The sequence below is a fragment of the Siphateles boraxobius genome, unplaced genomic scaffold, assembly GCF_051911475.1.
Source record: "Siphateles boraxobius isolate OS27281-9 unplaced genomic scaffold, OSU_SipBor_1 30, whole genome shotgun sequence".
In the NCBI taxonomy this organism is placed as follows: Eukaryota; Metazoa; Chordata; class Actinopteri; order Cypriniformes; family Leuciscidae; genus Siphateles; species Siphateles boraxobius.
The window spans coordinates 14,478,975-14,500,759 of NW_027508920.1; the positions used below are offsets into that span (position 1 = coordinate 14,478,975).

The following is a 21,785-nucleotide window of genomic DNA, read 5'->3' on the forward strand; positions in this document are numbered from 1 at the left end:
GAATGATGGCACTTGGGCGATCCGCTCCTGTTTGCCAGATTTGGGCCACAATAAAGCCATAGCAATGCCGCATGTCAGCCATGAACAAAACAAATGAAGCAGAACTGGCCCACATCTGGGCAACAGGTTAGTTTAATTCTGGCCCAGATCCGGCCCAGATCTAAAACCTTGCTCTGGCCCACATACCGCATGGACAGATGGCACTTGAGCGGCCCACTCCTGTTTGCCATATTTGGGCCACAATCGAGCCATAGCAATGCCGCATGTCAGCCATGAACAAAACAAATGAAGCAGAACTGGCCCACATTTGGGCAACAGGTTAGTTTAATTCTGGCCCAGATCCGGCCAAGATCTAAAACCTTGCTCTGCCCCACATACCGCATGGACTGATGGCACTTGAGCAGTCCGCTCCTGTTTGCCAGATTTGGGCCACAATTGAGCCATAGCAATGCCGCATGTCAGCCATAAACAAAACAAATGAAGCAGAACTGGCCCACATCTGGGCAACAGTTAATTTTAATTCTGGCCCAGATCCGGCCCAGATCTACTGTAATACCTTGCCTCTGGCCCACATACCGCGTGGAATTATGGCACTTGGGCGGTCCGCTCCTGTTTGCCAGATTTGGGCCACAATCAAGCCATAGCAATGCCGCATGTCAGCCATAAACAAAACAAATGAAGCAGAACTGGCCCACATCTGGGTAACTGTTAATTTTAATTCTGGCCCAGATCCGGCCCAGATCTACTGTAATACCTTGCTCTGGCCCACATACCGCGTGGAATGATGGCACTTGGGTGGTCCGCTCCTGTTTGCCAGATTTGGGCCACAATCGAACCATAGCAATGCCGCATGTCAGCCATAAACAAAACAAATGAAGCAGAACTGGCCCACATCTGGTCAACAGTTAATCTTAATTCAGGCCCAGATTCGGCACAGATCTACTGTAATACCTTGCTCTGGCCCACATACCACGTGTAATGATGGCACTTGGGTGGTCCGCTCCTGTTTGCCATATTTAAGCCACAATCAAGCCATAGCAATGCCGCATGTCAGCCATAAAAAAAAACAAGTGAAGCAGAACTGGCCCACATCTGGGCAACAGTTAATTTTAATTCTGGCCCAGATCTACTGTAAAACCTTGCTCTGGCCCACATACCACGTGGAATGATGGCACTTTAGTGGTCCGCTCCTGTTTGCCAGATGTGGGCCACAAGCAAACCTTAGCAATGTCACACATTAAAACTAGAACTGACCCTAATGTGGGCCAGAGTTGCCCTCGTCTTTCCTACATTCCTCATGTGGCCCACATGCTGTTTGCCAGATTTGGTCCACAAGCAGCCCATTGCACAAGTCAAGTCACCTTTCTTTTTATAACACTTTATAGATTGTTTCAAAGCAGTTTTACAGGTATAAACAGGGGGGGGAACAATTAAATTATTCAAACATAGTTCAATTCTGCAGAAAAGCAGCTCTAAAAAGCGTCTTACATGTAAGAATCATTGATAAAATAATAACAAATAAACTAATTACAACCAATTGGAAAAAAAAAATTCAATAGAACAAAGACAACTAAAATAGAACTACCTGAAATTCTACATAAACTGTAGAAAGCAGTCAAATGTATAAAAAGAACAAGGCAAGGAACCCAAAATCCATCAGGTGACAGAAATGGAGAAGAAAAAACCTTTGTGAGAAACCAGGCTCAGTCAGGGGGCCAGTTCTCCTGTGGCCAACGAACGAATGTGGTGTGATTATGACTGAGGATGCATCACAAGGATCCAACTCGAGGATCAGGATACAACACGCCGGCTTGGAGTTAAAGCTAGCCGTAGGGGTCTGTGAAGAGGACTTGTCTGGTTCTTGTGGCCTTTGCTGTGGATCTGTGCCTACGGCGGTTAACAAGGTCCTCACACTGGATCCGTCTCTTGGGCTTGTCTAGTTGACATGGTCTCAGCTGATATTTAGGGCTGCGTTGTGGTCATGCCTAGGGCAGGGCCACCATCTGATCTGGATTTGGACCAGATCCGGCTCACTATGGTAACCTCGGGATAATGAAACGGACAAATTGTTAGCGAAGAAATAAACCATTACTGTCCCTTATCTGGGCCACATATACTGCGGTCACATACTGCATTCCATAACTTTAACATTTTAAGCTTTCGATAGATGTTTTTCTCATGTCTGGGAGGAAAGTTCTCGCTGAGTTTTGTTTTATTTTTTGACGCGATCAAGTTTCCAGAGACTGAGACGTTAGAAAGAGCATACTGATTGTTTCCTTTATTTTACAAAAGCACAACGTTTAGTTATTGTGAGTGCACAAAAATAATTTTTTTCAGTTTCGAATGACGTATTAGGCTACTCTTGATGCAAGACCAAAAATTACGGAGTATTTTAAGTTAAATGCAAGTGATCACGTCGCCGCCTACACATCATGCAGTAAAGCATGCTAATAGCTTCCACACTTCACACAAACACTTGGATATGTGCCTAATAATAGGCTAGCTCACATTAATCTAGGTTAAGTTAATCTTTGAACTTTTGAATGCGGACTCTGCGCGCTGTGACTCCATGTTGCTTCAAGCGCATCATTCTGCGCTCAGGATGCGCATACGTGCTTTGTTCCGGACTGTATTGCAGCCTTTCATATCATAATACAGTGACGCAATGAAAGATTTTCTTGTTCTGTTCTATCTATCATATGTTGCAGCCTCATTAAACAGCTGTGCTATACATTTAAAACATGTCTCAATTGAATAGTAGCCTATAGCTATATATAAAATAATTTATCTTTTTCATTTTTGTTATCTTGTTTTTCATGAATGTATTTTACAACAATACAAAGAGCAATGTGTAACGTTTTACCAGATTTAGTGTTACACATATTGTCTCTTATTTGTTTTTTTCACTTAATATTCAGATTTTAGACAATTATTGTCGACTCATGATTTTCCTAGACTAAATTTTACTGCTGATTTATCACTAATCTAGTTTATAATAGCATTTTTGTCTTAGATTATGATCATATATTTTTTTGGATTTGTTTTTCTTTATAATGAAGTTGTCTGTATTAAGTAGATTGTGTTTAACACACAAAAGAGTGATTATCAGTTCAACACACAGAGAGTTGAACACACTAGGAGTCTGTCTTGTGCGCTTCCATCACTGTCTGGTTTGGTTCAGCTACCAAATCAGACATCAGGAGACTACAACGGACAGTCCGGACTGCGGAGAGGATTATTGGTGCCCCCCTGCCAAACCTCCAGGACCTGTACTCTTCCAGAGTGAGGAAGAGAGCAGGTAAAATCATCACAGACTCCACTCACCCTGGACACCACCTGTTTGAACTGTTACCATCAAGACGGAGACTCAGATCACTGGCCACAAGAACATCTCGGCACAGGAACAGTTTCTTCCCACAGGCCATTTCCCTCCAGAACAGTTAACACTCCTCCCAAGGCATATGCCTGTAAGTGCAATACTCCCACTGTTTAGTGCAATATCCCACAACTCAGGTGATACTTATATGTAGATTTATTTATTTATAATATTCAAAACACTGTAAATAGGTTCATAATCTGTAAATCTGAAAATGTCTATTCTGACTAAACCCAACTGTGATAGTTTTATTCTCATATATTTATATTTTTATTTTTTATTCTTATAATTTGTAGTATTATGTTTCATGTTGTATTTGTATATGTCCACTGGAAGCCTCAGTACCAAAACAAATTCCTTGTGTGTGCAAGCACACTTGGCAATAAAGCTCTTTCTGATTCTGATTCTGATTCTGATTCAGAGTTATATAAATTCTACTTGATTTAAAAAAAAAACTGTGTTGGTATCGGATCGGCATCGGTATCGGATCGGCATCGGTATCGGATCGGATCGATTCTGAAAAAAGTGGTATCGGTGCATCCCTAGTTCTTTCCATCGATCAATTTTACAAAAATAACGATCGGCATGCTTGTTTGCTTTGCCGGCCCCTTTAAATAAAATTTAAAAAAAGATCAAGCATTCGATCTAAGTCAGAGGATCAGAGTGTCCACGAATATTTCCACGGTATCGCTGGCAGGCCGGCGAGAGTGAATTTTTTCCGCTCTCGTCAGCGGCGGTGTGAACGCTAGGTAAGAGACAATCTAGCGCTAAAATGTGTTGTTTTTTAACTCAAGCTGAGCGCTTTTTGCCGCAGCGATCGGTTGCATGGATACAGTGTTCTCTGTGGCTCGCGCAGTCTTCACTCGGATGCGCACTTCAATCTATCGCCGTTGTGGAGACTATTCATTCCGGTGAAATCACAAAACAAAATGCACACAAACGTGTCCCTGCTTGATATAGACTGTAACCAATGATGAACATTCGGTTTTGATGAGAAAAAAAAAAAAAATCTATACGTGTGCGGATTAGAACCCAAAACCTCTGACACGCTTGGCAAAAGTTTTAACCACAAGACCACTAAGGTACACAAGGTACACTTATTCATTAAAAGACTAATTAAACCCAATGTAACGTTATTATTAAAATTGATTTCTAGGCAAAATTGTAGAAAAAAATAATACAATTTAAAATCAGATATACGCAACAATTCAAATTGTTATTTGAATTGTTACATATATCTGATTTTGCATTGTATTAGCAACATACCCACATACACCTGTCCCACCCACTTTTTAAAACAAACTTACGCCACACAATACACAATAACCCCGGGACGTCGGACTAGCTATTTTGCAAGCCCTGATTTTATAATCAAATCGTTACCCTCTGAATCGTGATCGAATCAAATTTCGAGGCAGATTCACAGTTATGACTACTGTGTACAAAGTTTGAGACCGACCTGTTCAAAGACCTGTAGGGCCCTATAATTTCCGCAAACACAGAATCGCGGACGGAATCGCGGAATTGGCCAATTAACGCGGAATCTAGTGTTAACGCGGAATTTCGCGGAATTTTACATATTTTGAATGCAATTCTGTTTTTGTGTGGGAGAAGAACGTATGTCTGGGGAAAATGTAGACCGGGGGAAGAAAATCTGGGCGACACAACCCCGCCCGTCATTTCTGCTCCAATGATGGCATCAAAACAATGAAAGCATGGCGAAGCGGCTCTCCACGGCTCTGCTTTCATCGGCAAAAAAGTTAAGAAACTTGACGCTAAGCCCTCAGTACCGAGCCGAGCAGTTCGCACGTGACTTTAATGAAGTGTTTCCAACACATAATTCGTGGCGAAGAATGAACACTGGCTGCCACATATTGCGTTTTGTTAATTTTTTTTACGCTTTCAGTTGCATTTCCTTCCCCTGCTCTCCCTCCGTCTGTCACTCACGCGTCTCTCTCTCTCTCTATCTCTCTCACTCGCACACACACATACACACACACCCTCCGTGCACACCGCGTCTGTCTATGAGGCGCCGGACTGGACAAAAGCGAAGCGACACAGCGCGAGAGAGACCGTCCGAGTGTGTCCGAGAGCGCGCTCGACAGAGACAGAGTGTGACTTTTATTTAAACTTATATAAACTAATATAATTTATTTTACTGGACAGTTTAAAGCTCCTAACCATATTTTGTTGTTACTTGAAGTACTTAGAGTGAAGTGTTATGTTGCATCATGTAGTATTTGTGCTGTAAAGTAAATGTCTGTTACCTCAATAAATTTAAGGCCTACCTATTTTATTTGTGTACATTTTAATCATTAACATTAAAAGCACACTCTTTTTACGACTTAAATAACAGTAAAGGGTGAAAAAACTGAATTCCCCAAAATTAAAACGGAAAAAATGGAATTTGGGAAAAAATAAAACGGAATTTGGGAAAAAATAAAACGGATTTTATAGGGCCCTAGACCTGTCCTGGCTTTTTTTTTTTCATGTAGTCCCAGATTTACTCCAAATTATTACACACATTTAGCAAAATAGACAGTGTAACTGACTTACGGGTTTCTTAGACCGCCCATCTTCATTCTCTGTTTTCCTTCTCCCTCCATCTCGCATGCAAGGTGAAGCCATCTTGTGATGTAGGATTCTACCTCTTAATCTGTTGCTGTGAGCCTGTTGTTTCTGACAAGTAATAAAACTAGTCAGTGCAGTAAATGTCCAATGAACACATAGATGAATGTCAAATTACATTATAATTATATAACTAATTATTATTTTACTGTTATGCCATAATAAGACATTACCAACTGTGAAGAACTAACTTGCAGGTTGTAACACAGTGAGTGAACGGGAATTCAAGCTAGTCTATGCTGGGTTTTTTGTTTGTTTGTTTGTTTTTTCAGCAGGATTTTCAGTTTGTAGCTAGGCTATGCTGCCTTCATGTACTTTATTGTAGTGATGGGAAGATCAGATCATATTACTGACTTGGATCTTTAAATCTCCTTAAGCAACATTAACAAATCTTGATTCAAGTCATTTCATTAATTTGAGCTGAATTACATTAAATGTTAAATTGTCAATACCCAGATTCCCTTAACACATCTAACGTTACTTGTGCAAATTTTGCTCATATTTAAAATACATAACAAAATAATACTAAACTAAAAATATAATTATTGCAGCCACAATAACAAATTTTGAGAAACAGAAATGATTAATTCATGGTCTTCTGGTAGGCCTAGTTCACTCTTTTGTCACATGATAGCCGCATAGGCTACTTAGTAACGTAGGCTACATGAAACAGACATAAATTACTATTTTATCAGCATTTATTTTGAAGATATCATATAACTATCAAAAAACCTATGTGACAGAAATTCACACATTTAAGAAACGTTACAAGAAATAAAGAGACGAGGGAAAGCGTCATACTAACTGTAAGAGTAAAACCTAACGTTAAGTTACTAATGTCTGTAAAGACGGGAATTATTAAATAATTCGGGAGGTGAACTAATCAACGTAATTCACTAGTCATATATAACTAATAATTATTGATCGACCCATCACTACTGGCCATAGCAATCTTAAGTAATAATTAAACATATATTGTTACCTCAGGAAAATTGATGCTCTCATCCAGTGCCGAGTTACTGTACGTGCATGTGTAAGTTTACACATCGCGAATTACTGCTACTCACAAAATCTAATTTCTCTGCAAAAACATTCATATTTAAAAAAAAATCCTGAAATATCTGAGATGGCAAGAGTTGAATTGACAAAAAAAAGTGTTTGCTAGCTAACAATATGTTGAGTTATCACAAGCCTACTCCAACTAAATAAATCGCCAACAGAAAGATTTACAAGATTTGGCCAACAGTCAGCATTTATCCAACATTTATCTATTCTTTTTTTATGAAATTTTACCTTAACTTTAATTGTGCAGTTTTCCACCGTCGATTCTCCAAACGACTCGGTTACTAACGTAACCTCGGTTCCCTGAGAGGAGGGAACGAGTATTGCGTAAGTAGCTTACGCTATGGGAAAATTCCTTTTCTCGAGAATATTGAAGTCTTTATGTAAAACTCATTGCAGCTGCACAGCTGACAGCAATGAGCGAAGGAAGCTCGGTCATTGGCTGTGCTGCGGCAACTTGCTCGAACCAATGACGGGGCGACTCTGAATGCGCGACCAATGAGCGCGCTTCGCGCCCGCGCGCGTCAGAGCCCGCCAAGATGGGCGTGGCCAAGAGCTATTTATTGGGCGCCCCGTCATGAGAGTTCTTTAGGTTAAAACGACTGAAGCGAACTAACCAAGCACAAGCACGGCAGCTTACGCAATACTCGTTCCCTCCTCTCAGGGAACCGAGGTTACGTTAGTAACCGAGTCGTTCCCTTTCGAGAGGTCTCTCCTATTGCGTAAGTAGCTTACGCTATGGGGACACCATGCAAAACGCCGTGCGTGCTGAACTTCGCCTTATGATAGCCAGAGGCAGGTGCCTGAGCTGAAAAGCAAAGTTATCATCCAACTAGCCGGCAGAGGCAAGCTTTATATGTGGGAAAAATACAGAGCGGCTAGAAGGCGTTCAGTGTGACACAAGCACATACATAATCTAGATACGAACTCGTAGTTCAACTAGTATCATGCTGATAGTACATTGGAATGCAATGTCGGGACCTGTAGGTTGTAGAACCTGATAAATGTGGACGGTGAGGCCCAGCCTGCCGCCGCACAAATATCCTCGATCGGTATCCCGCTCGACCATGCCCAGGAAGAAGCCACACTCCTGGTGGAGTGTGCTTTGACTCCCCAGCGGCATTGAAGTCCCTTAGCTTCATAAGCCAGCGCTATAGCCTCAACTATCCAGTGAGAGATTCTCTGCTTTGGACGGCGGAACCTTTCGTACGGCCGCCAAAGCATACAAACAGTTGTTCTGTCTGTCTGAATAGGGCAGAACGCTCCAAATACACTCTGAGAACCCTAACGGGGCAGAGTAGATTAGCGTCGTGTTCGTCTGCTGGAGACGATAGCGAAGTTAGGGAGATAACCTGTGCTCTGAAGGGAGTGGGGAGCACTTTAGGTATATACCCATGTTTCGGTCTAAGGACGACCCTGCAGTCGTTAGGTCCGAATTCTAGGCAGGCAGCGCTTGTCGAAAGCGCGTGCAGGTCGCCCACTCTCTTGACCGAGGCGAGTGCCAGCAAGAGCGCAGTCTTGAGCGAGAGCTGTTTAAGGTGCACGGTTCGGAGTGGTTCGAACGGGGGCCCTTTAAGAGCGTCTAGGACAGTAGCTAGGTCCCAGATCGGCACTGAGGGGGGGCGTGAAGGGTTCATCCTCCTAGCGCCCCTTAGCAAACGAATAATTAGGTCGTTTCTTCCCAATGGACGTTCCATTACAGGGTTGTGTGACGCTGTGATGGCCGCCACATATACTTTGAGCGTGGAGGGGGTGTGGCCCGCCTCCAGAAGCCCTTGTAGAAAAGCGAGTACGTTCGTAATCTCGCATGTCTCAGGGTTCAGGCCTTTGGCATTACACCAGTCACTGAACACTTTCCATTTCTGGGCATATAAGCGTCTCGTGGAGGGCGCCCGCGCCTCAGCGATGGTTTTTAGCGCTCCGCTCGTGAGGTTCCTGGGAACCCGTTGAGGGGCCATGCATGAAGGGCCCACAGATCGGGGCGGGGATGAAATATCATCCCGCTGGCCTGACTGAGGAGGTCTGGCCTCAGTGGAATCGGCCGTGGTGCAGATTGCATTTGCATCAGATCTGGAAACCATGTTTGGTTCTTCCAGAGTGGGGCTATCAGAAGCACTGCGTTTTTCTCCTCTCTGACCCGACTGATGACCTGTGGCAACATCGCGATCAGGGGAAAGGCATATAAGGGGTGGCTCGGCCAGCTCTGGGCGAGCGCGTCCGTGCTCTTCGTGAAGAAAAGAGAGCAGTGCGCGTTCTCCTTGGAGGCGAAGAGGTCGATCTCCGCTTTGCCAAAGGTTTTCCATAACCATTGAATCGTCAGCGGGTTGAGAGCCCATTCTCCTGGGAGAATCTTGTCTCTGGATAGCATGTCTGCCCCCTGGTTCAGGGCGCCTGGCACATGCGCTGCTCTCAGCGAGCGCAAGTTGTGCTGGGACCATAAAATGAGTCTCCTGGCCATTGAATGCATGGAGCTCGACCTGAGTCCATCCTGGCGATTTATGTACGACACTACCGTCATGTTGTCCGTTCGGACCAGGACGTGTTCGTTTTTTAGATGTGGAAGAAGGGCTCTGAGAGCCAAAGCGACCGCTTTCATCTCCAGACAGTTTATGTGTAGGCGCTTCTCCGGGTTTGACCAAAAGCCGGAGACAGGCCTGCCCTCGTAAAGGGCCCCCCAACCTATTTTGGAGGCATCTGTCGTTATCATCTTTCTCCTTGTGTTCACACCCAGACTCACGCCTGACTGGTACCAGTCGGCGGCTTTCCAGTGCGTCAGGGCTTTTATACAGCCATGGTTCGCTCTGATTAAAAAGTGGCCCGAACGCCACGCGTGAGTAGGGACGCGGCTCTTGAGCCAGCGTTGGAGAGGGCGCATATGCAACAATCCTAGCTGGAGTACGGCCGATGCTGAGGCCATGAGACCGAGCATCCTCTGAAACCGCTTGACGGGGGCGCGCGTGCCCGCCCTGAATTATGTTGCAAGGCGCCGGATGGTGAGCGCGCGCTCTGATGAGAGACGCGCTGTCATTTGCATCGAGTCTAGAACTATTCCCACGAAAGAAATCCTCTGGCTGGGAGATAGTATGCTTTTTGCAAAATTGATTCTTAGACCCAGGCATTCTAAATGGCTGATAATCCAAGATCTGTGTGTTATTAACTGACTCTCTGATTGTGCTAGGACCAGCCAATCGTCGAGATAATTCAGTATTCACACTCCCCTTCATCTCAAGGGGGAAAGTGCTGCGTCCATACATTTCGTGAATGTACGGGGAGCCAGGGACAGGCCGAACGGAAGTACTGTGTACTGGTAAGACTGTCCCTCGAAAGCGAATCTCAGAAACGGCCTGTGATGAGGCGCTATTGGAATGTGAAAGTAAGCATCTTTCAGATCCACTGAGAGAAACCAATCTCCTGGGCGTACTTGCGCGAGGATATGCTTGGTTGTTAACATTCTGAATGAGCGAATCATTAGTGCTTTGTTCAGGTGTCTGAGATATAGGATGGGGTGGAGACCACCATCCTTTTTCAGGACGAGAAAATAGCGGCTGTAAAAACCTGCCTCGCTCATAGAGGGGGGAACAGTTTCCACAGCGCCCTTTTCTATTAGTTTGCGCACCTCGGCGCGTAGAACCTGTGAACACTCCTTTCTCACTTTCGTCTCGACCACAGTCGTAAAACGTGGTGGTCTGCGAGCGAACTGGAGCGAGTATCCGTGCTTTACTATATTCAATACCCATTTCGGCATATCTGGAATGTTTTCCCATGCCGCTGCGTGTACAGATATGGGCTGAATACAGGCTAGGGGCGGGCCGCTGTGACGTAGGGACCCGGCCAGCGAATCGCCTGAGCTCCTAGCTCTCAGAGGCGCGGGCGCGCGCTGAGCAGCTGAGTGAATGGGCGCGTGTGTGCTTACAACAGCGCGCGCTATGTCTGTAAAACTCGGAGCCTGAGCTGGGGTTGTGTTTGACACTGTAAGGACAGTGTTTATAAGTGGAGGTGCATAAACAGTGGTAGGCACACGCGTCACTTTTATAATGTTTCCCGCTTTTACTGGGGATGAATTCATAACTGTGTGAACAGTGCTTGTGTGTAGTGGTGCGTACATGACCGTAGGCACGTGATCTTCATTCATGGGGCGCGCAGCCTGAGCTGGGAATGAATTTGGCTCTGTTTTGACAGTATCTGGGAATGCACACTTTGTGGACATGTGAACTTAGTGACACAGGCAGAAAAAGACTCTTTTTGTGTTTTCTGTGCGTCGCCGTAAATACGGCGTTTGTTTGCAGGTGAGCGAGCTCTGTGACTGGCCCATTGACTGCTGTATGGACATTTCCAGCCGCCTGTAAGGGGACTGGGTAATGTTTGAGCTTTTGCAGAGAGAGTGGTCCGGCTTTTGCGAGACACGCACTCTCTCTTCTTATTCCTGTGGCTAGGACGGCTTTCGAGGCTCAGGGTTCAGCACAATCTTGGACCGAGGACCCCGTCGCTCAGGAGGCGGCTTGGGGTTGTGGGAGCGCGAGCGGCGTCGAGCGTCAGCATGAGGCGCGGGCTGAGAGGCGGTGGGAGCTGTTCTAGCCCCCTGCGGCTGTGGCGGTCTCTGTCTGCTCTGCGATGAGCTGGAGCGCCTGGGCAGGAAATGGCGCATAGCTTGTGAAGCGTTCTGGGCCTCAGTGAAGCGTTCGGCGAAACCTTTAACCGCCGGTCCAAACAGCCCGCTGGTGGAGATAGGCGTGTCGAGAAACGGCGCCTTATCCGCGTCCTTCATCTCCGTCAGAGTCAGCCACAGATGGCGCTCGAGAACAGTCAAATTAGCCATGGTGCGGCCAATAGACTGGGCGGTGGCCTTCGTGGCTCGCAGAGCTATATCAGTTGCGCTGCGTAGGTCCTTAAAGGCTTCGGGTTCGGGGCCAGACTCGTCCATAGAGCGGAGAAGCTTAGCTTGGAACACTTGAAGTACCGCCATTGAGTGAAGCGCTGATGCAGCTTGGCCGGCGGCGGCGTAGGCGCGACCGGCGAGAGCAGAAGTAGTGCGGCAGGGCTTCGAGGGGTGGGAAGCTTTGGCTTTCCATCCGGTGGTGGAGGGCGGGCAGGGATGATTGGCCACGAGCTCCTCGAGGAGCGGCGTTCCCTCGTAGCCTCTTTCCTTCGCGCCGTCCACAAAGGAGAGCGACGAAGAAAAAGAAGGCTTCAGACGCGCAGAGTGGGGGGCTTTCCATGACTTGGTGAGTTCGTCATGAACCTCCGGGAAGAAGGGAGAAGGCCTTTGCCTAGGGGCCTGCTGGCGCCCCTGCAGAAACCACTCATCCAGTCGGCTTCGGGTTGGTTCTTTGGGAGAAGACCAATCGAGCCCGAGGTCCTCTACGGCCTTCGAGAGGACGCGGATAATCTCCGTATCCATTGTGGAGCCCCCGCTCGTGCTAGCTAGCGTCGACGGGGCGGGGTCGAGAGTGGAGCCCGGCCAGTCGTCCGATGCAGCGTCGATGGACAAGCTGTCATCCATTCCCCCATCGTCCTCGGACGCGCCGAAAGTCACAAGGCCCACCGCTCTGCTAGAGGGGTGTGGGTCCGGCTGGGTGAACTGAACCGGCGGTGGGGAAGGCAAGACTGGCTCGGCGTGAAGTCACTGAGCTCCGGTTCAGGAAGCCTCTGTGAGCGGCGCTTTTTCTTAGTGCGCGGCTCAAACAGAGGGGTGGCGGCGATGGGCTCGCTCACGGCGAAAGCGGCGAGGCGAGCCCGCAGTGCAGAGAGACCCAGGTCATCACATTCCGGGCATCCGCCCTTGGTCAAACCAGTTTCTGCGTGGTCCCGGCCCAGGCAGCGAGCGCAGATGATGTGACGATCCCCGTCCGGGAGAAGGTCTCTGCACGACGCGAAGGAAGGCATTTGAAACAACGCCTCAGAAAATTGCTCTTTTACAAGTGTCGCGGGGCGAACAGATGTAAAGATACTTGCGTGTGTGGCACGCCGGATGGCTCAGTAGGATGGCGTTCGAAGGCGGCTGAAGGTGCCGACGCCCTCGTAGCAATCCCGCTGGTATGCTTTTCGATGGGCGGCGAAGGCTTCAATAATCCGGAGGATCCAGCGAAGAAGGTGTTCGCTGAAGGAGATTAAATCTAAAGAACTCTCATGACGGGGCGCCCAATAAATGGCTCTTGGCCACGCCCATCTTGGCGGGCTCTGACGCGCGCGGGCGCGAAGCGCGCTCATTGGTCGCGCATTCAGAGTCGCCCCGTCATTGGTTCGAGCAAGTTGCCGCAGCACAGCCAATGACCGAGCTTCCTTCGTTCATTGCTGTCAGCTGTGGAGCTGCAATGCGTTTTACATAAAGACTTCAATATTCTCGAGAAAAGGAGTTTTCCCATAGCGTAAGCTACTTACGCAATAGGAGAGACCTCTCGAAAGGGAACAACACTCCTCCCCTGCAGTTCAGTCTTTTGAGCGCCTTTTCCGCGCGGCTTATTTTAAATTTAAAGGGACGCAACATCGAAACAGTTTGAATTAAGCCTACTAAAAATACATTTTGATTAAAAAAATAAATAATAATAAAAAAAGATCACCTTGACTTAACTTAGCCTATCTCTAACAATGTAGGCTGACGCCTAAGGGTTTTATGGCAAGTCCGACATTTTCATGAATGCATAATAAAAAGGGTAGAAAAAGGTTCAATTTAAAATAATATTGAAATGTTCTCAGCAGTTTTTGCTGATTTGTCATTAATTTACTCATACATTAATTTATCAATTAGGATATTGTTATTTATTTTAAAAAGTCATGTAAATGTCAATATTTAAATAAAATATAAGACAAATTAAGTATTTATTCAGTTTTATTTTTATTTTATTTATTTTTTTGAATATCAGGGTCAAGCAGTATAAGATGACACTGCCTTACAGGTGAATGATTTCAACAAATATGTTTCTGGATAAACATCTTTGTTAATCATGAATTCCGATCAACAAATCATATTTGAGTGACAAGTTACAGTTTATGTTAAGTTTATGGTTACAACAAGGGTTTGGTGCTGGTTATTTACATAATTTCCCTCTTTAGGGATAAGTTGGGGGTAGGGTTAGGGTTAGGGTTTCTGGACAGGAACTGTGTTCCAAGATGAAGAAAAAAAAAGTTGACCCAGGAATAGGCTATGTCCTGCTTAAAACCACAGCAAAGATTTTTACATATACAGCAACTCAAAATGCATCTCGGCCAAATATTCAGTTACGTTCCCACGACCATAAAAAAACTGCCACTCTACCAACATGTACAACAAAAGTTAACTGACTGTAAGAGCTGTCACTACTGTCAGTTAACGGTAAGAGCTGTCACACCCAAACCATAGCCTTACACTAACCCTAAACCTACCCTTCACAGAAAACCTTTTGCATTTTCAAAAAACATAATTTAGTATGATTTATAAGCTGTTCCCTTTCGAGGGAACTCAACACTGTCCCGAGAATCGACTCTTTGGGGACGCTCCCTTAGCGTGCGCCTCTGAAGTATGAATGAAACTATTCCAATCCTGATTGGTGTTGCGTCATGACGTAACATGTGACGGCATAACCCGATGCATAAAAGCGATGCCGGCACACACACACACTAGCTTTTCGCTCTTCAGCAAGTGCTCTATGTTACGACTGTCTGTCTTATTTGGTGTTGTTTGTCTATCCCTATATATATTATGGCCAGCCAGCAGTTCAGAATGTGTGTGCACCCCTGTCCTCGTTTTATTACGGATGGGGACACGCATGTTTTGTGTGTGAACTGTTTGGGAGCGCAGCACGCCCAGGCAGCTCTCGAGGGAGCTGCCTGCGTACACTGTGAAGCACTACCCATGAGGGTGCTGCGCTCCCGGCTGGCGTGCTTTGATAAGCTCGGTCAGGCTCGCGTTCCCCGCGGTTCTGGTCCCGCGTCTGTTGAGGCGGCGCGGCGACTCAGATCGTGGGGTTCGCAGCGGGATCTTGCAGATGAGAATGAGACTGCTGCGGCACTTTCTCATTCTTCATCTGAAGATCCCGAAGCCCCTGTGAGTGGTGCAGAAGCCCGCGCTGCGGCTTCTTCTGCCCACGACCAGGTCCCGGTGCTTGAGCTCTATGCTTCCGAGGAGGCATAGGTGATCAGCATCGAGGATGACCGTGAGTCGAGCGCGCCAGTTCACGGCCAAGCTTATGAGGAGCTGGTGGAGGTTGTGACTCGTGCCGTGGCCAGACTTAACATCAGCTGGCCACAAGATGAGCAACGAACACAAGGAACGCGAGTCGTAAGCAAGTTAGACGAGCGTTTCCTGCGGCACAGGTCACAGCCTCAGCGCCGGGGTTTGCCGTTTTTCCCCGATCTCCACAAAGAGATCTCGAGATCGTGGGATAAACCGCATATGCCCGTGTCTCCCGTCCATCTGTTGTCGATTATAGCAATGTTGTGGGGGCACGGGATATGGGTTATGGGAAGATGCCTTAAGTCGAAGAAGCTCTAGCCGGTTATCTATCTCCTGAGTCGGCATCTTCCCTTAAAACCCCTGCGCTGCCTAGTAAACCCTGCAGAGATACATCTGCTTTAATAGGCAGGGCTTACATGGCGGCAGGTCGGGCTGGTTCATGTCTGCACTCTATGGCTATCTTGCAGGCATACCAGGCCGATCTCCTGAAAGATTTGGACGAGGGGAGGGGCCAACTCCTGAAGATATTTCAGAGTTGCGCAAAGCCACAGATTTGTCTCTCCGGGCCACTAAAGAGACGGCCCACGCTATTGGCCGCTCTATGGTAGCTATGGTGGCCACGGAGAGGCATCTGTGGCTCAATTTATCTGGTCTAAAGGAGAAAGATAAATCTGTTCTGCTGGATGCGCCGCTTTCGCCTTCTGGCCTGTTCGGCGACGCCGTTACATCGGTCGTCGACAGGTTTCAGGAGGCGAAGAAGCAATCTGCGGCGTTCCAGCAGTTCCTCCCCCGAAAATCGAAGTCCAAATCGAGTAGGGTGGGGCAAGAACATCAGCCCCAGCCATCAACCAGCTCCTCACACCGGGCAGAGCAAAGGGAGAGCGTTTCCTCTAGAGCCCCTCCTCCGGGAGCTTGGCAACGGAGGAAACGCTCCCAGCAGAAGCCCCCCAGCCAGAAGGGCGATTTAAGGGATGTCCTTCAGGCTAGGAGGGCTTCAGGAAAGAGGTCCTAGCCAGAGTGGTGGGACCTCTGAGGGCTGTCCCCTCCGTTGTAGAACAACCGAGGTTGTTCTCACAGCGGAGCCCTCTAGGAAACGATGTGAGTTGCCCGCCGTCGGTGACGCTTCGGGCCGCATCATATTCCAGCGAACGCACTGTGGGTCGTTTTTCTCGAAAAATAAAAAACGAGCATCAGTTATGGTCACGAAAACCGTATCGACTACACCCTGCCGGTCTTCCGCTTCAGGGGGTCGAGAAGGGTGCTCGAAAAACACCAGAGGCCAGTCTCGAGAGGCTGGTTCCCTTAGTAGATTTTGTAGAGGCATGGTATCATCTTCCCAACATATCTGCATGGGTCCTGCATATAATAAAGTTAGGGTACAGACTGCAGTTCGGGCACCGCCCCCCCAAATTTTCTGGGGTGGTGCAGACTACAGTGGTTCCAGAGCAGGCTCAGGTGATGGAACAAGAAGTGCAATCTCTGCTGCTAAAGGAGGCCATAGAACGTGTTCCTAATTCAGACAGGGAATCCGGATTTTACAGCCGGTACTTTATAGTTCCAAAGAAGGATGGGGGGTTGAGGCCAATTCTAGATCTCAGGGTTTTGAACCTGTCTCTGATGAAGCTCAGGTTCAAAATGCTCACTATTCCTGTCATCGTGAGTCAAATCATATCCGAGGACTGGTTTGTCACGATAGATCTAAAAGACGCCTATTTTCACGTATCCATCCTTCCATGTCACAGGAGGTTCCTGAGGTTCGCTTTCGGGGGCAAAGCTTACCAATATCGGGTTCTTCCGTTCGGCCTAGCACTCTCTCCCCGCACATTCACCAAATGTATGGATGCAGCACTTGCTCCACTGAGACTTCAGGGCATCCGCATACTGAATTATATCGACGACTGGCTCATTTTAGCCCAGTCTCGAGAAATGGCAGTTCGGCATTGAGATGTTGTCCTTTGCCACATTCAAAAATTGGGGTTGAGACTCAACACAAAGAAGAGTGTGTTAGAACCGTCCCAGTCCACAACGTTTCTAGGCGTTGTGTGGAACTCGACTACGATGCAGGCACGCTTGTCTCCGGCGCGTATCGAGTCCATTCCGGTGATGGTGTCCAAGTTAAAGCTAGGCCAGGCCACTACTGTAAAGCAATTCCAAAGACTGGTGGGCCTCATGGCAGCGGCATCCAACATTATACCTTTGGGCCTTCTACACATGAGGCCCCTTCAGTGGTGGCTGAAAGCCAAGGGGTTTTCCCCCAAGGGGAATCCATTTCGTATGATCAGAGTAACGCGCAGATGCCTTCGTTCTCTAATAATATGGAAGAAACCTTGGTTCCTGTCCCAAGGGCCAGTGTTAGGAGCGTCATGTCGCCGGAAAACCGTTTCGACAGACGCCTCCCTCACTGGCTGGGGCGCGGTCATGGACGGCCGCTTTGCCAGGGGTCTGTGGCAGGACCATCATCATTCTTGGCACATAAATTGTCTAGAGATGTTGGCTGTGTTCAGGGCTCTGAGGAGCTTCCTTCCAGACATCAAGGGTTACCATGTCCTAGTACGATCGGACAATACATCAGTGGTAGCTTATCTAAACCGACAAGGGGGACTCAGATCGCGCCCTCTGTGCAGACTGGCGCATCAGGTTATTCTCTGGTCCCAAGGGAAAATACTGTCTATCAGAGCTATGTATATTCCGGGGGTTCAGAATCAGGGAGCAGACATCCTGTCGAGGCAGGGGCTGAGGCCCGGGGAATGGAGACTTCATCCAGATGTGGTGAAGTTGATATGGGAGAGGTTTGGGCCCATGGAAGTGGATTTATTCGCGTCTCGAGAGACGTCCCACTGCCCACTTTGGTTCTCCCTCTCACATCCAGCCCCACAGGGGTTGGATGCCATGGTACAGGCCTGGCCGAGGCCTCGCCTGTACGCATTTCCCCCGATCGCTCTGCTTCCGGCAGTCCTGGAGAGGTCCGTCAGGAGGGCATCAGTCTACTTCTGGTTGCCCCAATGTGGCCGACCCGGGTATGGTTTTCAAATATAATTTCGCTCCTGATAGCTCAGCCATGGCAGATTCCTCTGAGGAGGGATCTATTGTCTCAGGTGGAGGGCACAATCTTCCACCCTCAACCAGAGCTGTGGAAACTGTGGGCCTGGCCTCTGAGGGGGTTCAGTACCTAAACGCTGGTCTATCAGCCGGGGTGGTTGAAACCATACTTAGCTCTAGGGCTCTGTCTACTAGGAGATTATATGGCCTCAAGTGGAATGTTTTCGTTACTTGGTGTAGAGAACATAATTTAGACCCAGTTAACTGCCCGGTGGCTTCAGTTCTGGAGTTTCTTCAAGATCGTTTCTCTGCGGGTCTCTCCCCTTCCACGCTTAAGGTGTACGTGGCTGCCATTGCGACTTTCCATGCGCCATTAAGTGATGGGCCTCTGGGGAGGCACCAGCTGGTCATTCGTTTTCTCCGTGGTACTTGGAGGATGAGACCGACAACCAGGTCCAGGGTTCCTGCCTGGGACCTGGCAGTGGTTCTGGAAGGGTTATCCCTGGCCCCCTTCGAACCTCTTCAGTCGGCTTCGCCTAAAGATCTTACCTACAAATTGGTCTTTCTCTTAGCCATCACCTCTCTTAAGAGGGTGGGAGATCTCCAAGCCCTGGCAGTGACACCAGCTTGCTTGGAGTTTGCCCCTGGCAAGGTTAAGGCCTTTTTGCACCCGAGACCGGGCTATGTGCCTAAAGTGCCTGCTAATACTGCTAGGTCTACGACCCTTCAGGCTTTCCATCCTCCACCTCATGTGTCGGCAGAAGAAGAGAAGCTTCATTTGCTCTGCCCCGTCAGAGCTTTGAGTATTTATCTCGAGAGGTCCTCTTCTTGGAGGAGGTCGAACCAGCTGTTAGTGTGTTTCGGGTCACCTAGGAGAGGGCTCCCGGCATCCAAGCAAACCATTAGTAATTGGATTGTGCAGGCTATTGCCTTGGCTTATGAGGTGCGCAATTTGCCTTCACCTCTGGCCATAAGGGCTCATTCTACTAGAGGCATGGCGTCCTCTAGGGCCCTCCTCTCGGGAGTTCCCCTCCAGGAGATCTGTGAGGCAGCCGGTTGGGCTACCCCACACACTTTTATTAGGTTCTATAGTCTGCACCTCCCCAGTACGCCTGGGGCACGTGTGCTCTCGTCCTGCTGAGTGCCTGAATCAGTTTCACTCCTGGGCAGGCCTGTCTTCGGTGCGTGGCCTAGTGGGCATTCGTTCCCCAAAGAGTCGATTCTCGACGCAGTGTTGAGTTCCCTCGAAAGGGAACGTCTCGGGTTATGACTATAACCCTTGTTCCCTGAGAAGGGAACGAGACACTGCGTCGTCCTGCCATGCCCCTCGAGGCCTTAGAGCGTCTTGCTTCATCGCTAGGCTAGTGTGTGTGTGTGCCGGCGTCGCTTTTATGCATCCGGTTATGCCGTCACATGTTACGTCATGACGCAACACCAATCAGGATTGGAATAGTTTCATTCATACTTCAGAGGCGCACGCTAAGGGAGCGTCCCCAAAGAGTCGATTCTCGACGCAGTGTTTCGTTCCCTTCTCAGGGAACAAGGGTTATAGTCATAACCCGAGGCATTTTCCCTAATGCGGACCAAAAAGGTCAAGAATTTTGGATATTGCCACACACACACACACACACACACACACACACACACACACACACACACACACACACACACACACACACAAACACCATTAGAATCATGTAAAAAAAAAAAAATTAAAAAAGAAATTTAAACAAAAAAGACCCCGGGCAGGCCAATCCTCTACTGATATAGCCTTTTTCCCTCCAGATTAGCCTGTACAATATTGTATCATGTAACAACCCATTTTGGTTTAAAAAGTATTTATGCCATATTTTCAAATGTGGGCATTTTTATCTATACATCTCTTTCAAAGGTGCTGCATCCAAGCCAGAAATGGACAAAGTTTTTTAATGATATTTAGGGCTTATTTGCCCTGTCAACTGTACTGTATATTTGTAAAAGTGGCCCTATTTGTTATTAATTAATAACTTGCCTACTGTCCCATAAGGCTTTACAGCCTGGTTAGCCAGTGTTGACAGTGCCATTCATTTGCCAAATGTTGTCCAGATTTGGTGCAATGTAATCAGGCCATATTTTCTATGCCATTTGTGGGCCACTTCAGGTTCACATTCAGTGATTACTGTCCCTCATTTTTGCCAAAACTGGCCCAGATATGTTTAAAGACAACTGGGCCACATTTTTTTTGCTTTATATGTGGGCCGGTTTAGGCTCACACACTGGTTAACCAGTGCTGACATTGCCATACATTTGCCAAAATTGGCCCAGATATGTTTGAAGATAACTGGGCCACATTTGGTGTATTATAATGTGGGCCAGTTTAGGCTCACACCCTGGAATTCAGTGCTGACTGTGCCGTACATTTGCCAATTGTGGCCCAAATTTGGTGTAATGTACTTGGGCCATATTTGCTATGTCATTTGTGGGCCACCTTTAAGTTCACATTCAGATTCGCCAGTGAATACTGTCCCACATATTTGCCAAAACTGGCCCAGAAATGTTTTAAGATAACTGGGCCACATTTGTTACATTATATGTGGGCCGGTTTAAGATCACACACTGTTTAGCCAGTTCTGACTGTGCCGTATATTTGCCAAATGTGGCCCAAATTTGGTGTAATGTAATCGGGACATATTTGCTATGCCATGTGTGGGCCACTTTAGGTTTACATTCAGATTCGCCAGTGATTACTGCCCCTTATCTTTGCCTAAACTGGCCCAGATATGTTTTAAGATATCTGGGCCACATTTGTTGCATTATATGTGGGCCAGTTTAATATCACATCTTGGTTAGCCAGTGCTGACTGTGCCGTAAATTTGCCAAATGCGGCCCAAATTTGGTGTAAAGTATTTGGACCATATTTGCTATGCCATTTGTGGGCCACTTTAGGTTCACCTTCAGATTCGCCTGCGATTACTGTCCCTCATCTTTGACAAAACTGGCCCGATATGTTTTTAAAAAACTGGGCCACATTTTGTTGCTTTATATGTGGGCCAGTTTAGGCTCACACTATGGTAAGTCAGTGCTGACTGTGGCGTACATTTGCCAGATGTGACCCAAATTTGGTGTAATATATTCGGGCCATATTTTCTATGCCATGTGTGGGCCACTTTAGGTTAACATTCAGATTAGTCTGTGATTACTTTCCCACATCTTTGCCAAAACTGGCCCAGATATGTTTAAAGACAACTTGGCCACATTTTGTTGCTTTATATGTGGGCCAGTTTAGGCTCACACACTGGTAAGTCAGTGCTGATTTTTACATACATTTGCCAGATGTGGCCCAAATTTGGTGTAATGTATTCGCAGTGTTGGGGAAAGTTACTTTTAAAAGTAATGCATTACAATATTGCGTTACTACCCCAAAAAGTAACTAAGTACGTTACTTAGTTACTTTTTATGGAACGTAATGCGTTACATTGCTTTTGCGTTACTTTTTCTCACCTGCATGGGCTTGTTTGTTTGTTTTTTAATAACAGCTAAAACAATCTATTT

The 21,785-nt window shown here is 47.2% G+C and overlaps 1 protein-coding gene and 1 long non-coding RNA gene across 3 annotated transcripts in view; one reads left to right on the forward strand and one right to left on the reverse strand.

The window, feature by feature from the left end:
• The window catches only part of veph1 (ventricular zone expressed PH domain-containing 1), a 208,789-nt gene that overhangs the window by 132,836 nt on the left and 54,168 nt on the right, over positions 1-21,785 (forward strand). The window lies entirely within an intron of this gene.
• Positions 1,801-7,339, reverse strand: LOC143757300 (uncharacterized). Its single transcript, XR_013210476.1, has 3 exons — positions 7,298-7,339; positions 5,933-6,055; positions 1,801-2,043 (listed from the first exon to the last, which is right to left on the reverse strand). It is a non-coding gene; the product is annotated as an uncharacterized LOC143757300 (long non-coding RNA).